Source organism: Oryctolagus cuniculus, chromosome 11 (genome assembly GCF_051225735.1).
Source record: "Oryctolagus cuniculus isolate XC-2025 breed Fujian yellow rabbit chromosome 11, ASM5122573v1, whole genome shotgun sequence".
NCBI lineage: Eukaryota > Metazoa > Chordata > Mammalia > Lagomorpha > Leporidae > Oryctolagus > Oryctolagus cuniculus.
The window spans coordinates 73,958,941-73,962,218 of NC_142877.1; the positions used below are offsets into that span (position 1 = coordinate 73,958,941).

Genomic DNA, 3,278 nt, shown 5'->3' on the forward strand with positions numbered 1-3,278 from the left:
TGCCCACACCCCATACCAGAGTACCTGGGTTTGATACTCTTCTCTAGTTCCTGACTCCAACTTCCTGTTAAAGCAGGCCCTGGGAGACAGTGATGATAGCTCAAGTAATTGGTTTCCTGCCACCCACATGGGAGACCTGGATTGAGTTCTCAATTCCCAGCTTCAGTCTTGCTCGACCACTACCCATTATGGGTATCTGGCAAATGAACTACTGGATGGGAGCTTGCGCTCTCTCTCTCCCCCTCTTTCCCAGATAAATAAATAACTTTTTAATACTATGCTTTTCCTTCAAGGCCAGTTATTCTTTTTTTCATACCCCAGTCAAACTTCTTTCTTAGCATTATTATAACATATTTATATTTCATTTTGAAATGTATGTTACCTTGATTTTTTATCTCACTCCCAACCTATACTACAAGTTTCCCAAAAGTAGCTATCACATCTATTTTTTTTGTTTCACACAATACCTATCAGATTTCCTTGAACATAGAGGTAATTCAATAAATTCTTACTAAATTACCTTGTTTTGTTCTTTATACAAAGATCTTGCTGATTTCCAGAAATGTACAGCTGTCATAGTACAATAAAAAAAAATCACTCAGAGGCAAAACAATCTGTTTATTGACAATAATGATATTTCCAGGGAATTTATTGGAACAACTAAGATTCCCAGCAATATTCCACATGTTCTAGAATAAATTCCATGGATAATAAATTGCATCTCACTGACTCAGAACCTATAAATATTTTTCAAGTAATATCGACACAGGATGTTGAATTCCAAACAACTTTTGAAAACCACTAATCATTCACATTCCTCCCCAAATGTCACACAGTGTAAAACTGATGGATCTTTTGTGACCTGATGACATTTGTCTCCATTCCTGAAGATATTATAATGGAAATGTGGTCTTCTATCCTCCTGCTACAGTTGGTAGAAATCCACTAGATACTTTTTAAAAATATTTTGGGAACACACAGTCATGCAAACCAATGTCTGCCTGTCCCAGCAGGGGATAGTAAAAGACTTTACAAACACCAGATGGGATTTAACAGTGTTAGTAAAACATAAAATGCTCCAAGAGTGCTAAATCACTTTGCGAACAACTCAAAGCAAATATATTTGATTTCCATTATACATATTTTTCTTTCTTAAGAAATTCTAAAATTTTCCAATAAAAGTTGTATCACCGTTCTCTGACATTTAATTTCCTTTAGTATTAAACCATAGAAACCCTACAGCCACTGCGATGCTGATGCCCAAGAAGAATCGATTGTCATTTATGAACTCCTCTTTAAGGATGGGGTGATGGTAGCCAAAAAGGATGTCCACATGCCAAAGCGCCCAGAGCTGGCAGACAAGAATGTGCCCAACCTCCACGTCACGAAGGCTGTGCAGTCACTCCAGTCTCGAGGCTACATGAAGGAACAGTTCACCTGGAGACACTTACTGGTACCTTACCAACGAGGGCATCCAGTATCTCCGGGACTACCTCCACTTGCCCCCCAGAGATTGTGCCTGCCACCCTGCGCCACAGCCGACCTGAGACTCGCAGGCCTTGGCCCAAGGTCTGGAGGGGGAGTGGCCAACAGAGATACTTACAGACTGTGCTGTACCCTTGGTGCCGACAAGAAGGCCAGAAAGCCGAGGCTGGGGCTGGGTCAGCAATTGGATTCCAGTTTAGAGGCAGATTTGGTCATGGATGTGGTCAGTCACCCCAGTAAAGTTGGAGGGGATTATTTAGTGTTAAGAAACTTGTAGACAGAAAAATGTAGATTATTATTTGCAACTATCTGATCAACTTCCTAATTTTACCACAAGTCTAGGACATATCAAATTCTAAATAAGCATTCATGTGAATTTTAATCTGCTTTACCAGAAACTGAAAGCAGAAATATTTCTATCAATGTAACTTTATTTTTATCACAATTAACTTTAATCTTGCAACTATGCAGGTGTTAACATTTTGATAAACATTTTATAAAACAGTAATTGATAATCAATAAAAGTTGATTTTCTTGGCCGGAGCTGTGGCTAACTTGGCTAATCCTCCACCTGCAGCGCCAGCACCTCGGGTTCTAGTCCTGGTTAGGGCGCGAGATTCTGTCCCCGTTGCCCTTCTTTCAGTCCAGCTCTCTGCTGTGGCCCGGGAATGCAGTGGAAGATGGCCCAAGTGCTTGGGCCTTGTACCCACATGGGAGACCAGGAGGAAGCACCTGGCTCCTGGCTTCAGATATGTGCAGTGTGCCAGCCATAGTGGCCATTTGGTGGGTGAACCAATGGAAAAGGAAGACCTTTCTCTCTGTCTCTCTGTCTCTCTGCCTGTTAAAAAAAAAGTTGATTTTCTTGTGATCTTTTGGGAATGTAAGATTGTGATCAAAAAACAAAGTCAATTTTCTATTCAAGTTGAGAAGAAATACAGATACACCTGCCCTCAAAAATATGTCATGCAGCTAGATTTCATTGTATGTTTCACTCAAGTAATAAACTCTCAGGTTTGGAGGCAAAAAGGGAAAAGGTATCCCAAGTGTTTTTATTATTGTTTACTTAGATTAACATTGGAAAATACTTTGCTTTGCCAGAATACATGCCAAATCTCAGTCAATGATTGCAATACAGAAGACAGCCTTTGAATGTCAACTGAGATGAAATTTTAGTGGCATTTAATGTATTAAGGACATAATCCTTGAACAGTAAGACAAATGAATAAAAATGTATTTGTGTGTTTCATTCATGTCCATGAGCAGAGATGTCCCTATTCCATTTTTTGAACCAAATCATTCATCTCAGACAAGGGTGCAATTTAGAGCAAGAGGCTATAACAGAAATTCAAGTAGCAGGGAGCAAATATCGGTTAACTTACATGATGACAGTCCCAAAACAAAAGAAGTCAAGGTCATGGGTTTGCTCAAATGTAGAATCAAGAAATAGTGTCTGTTCATAGTGTCTTTAATATCAAAGAGAGTGCACATCACAAGAATCAATTCTAATTGTGTCACTCTCCCATTTAAACTCTTCCATGGTTCCCCTCTGACCTCAGGAGAAAGTCCAAACTTCCTAGAATGTCATGCAAAATCCTTCAAAAGCTTAACTTGCTGCATTCTCTATCTCATCCCCCTCTCTCTTCACAGCTATTCAGCAGTAGGCAATTCCCCAGGAACACACTACTCCTTCAACTTGGAACACTATTCTATCACTTCTTCCTGACACTCCCACCTGTAATCCAAGCTTCCAATTATAGGGTAGGTCCTCCAAGAAATCCTGCATTCCCAAAGTT

General features: G+C 39.9%; 1 pseudogene; it reads left to right on the forward strand.

Annotated features, from left to right (window-relative positions):
• Positions 1–1,250: 1,250 nt before the first annotated feature.
• LOC100351486 (small ribosomal subunit protein eS10 pseudogene) lies at positions 1,251–1,725 on the forward strand (annotated as a pseudogene).
• Positions 1,726–3,278: the final 1,553 nt, after the last annotated feature.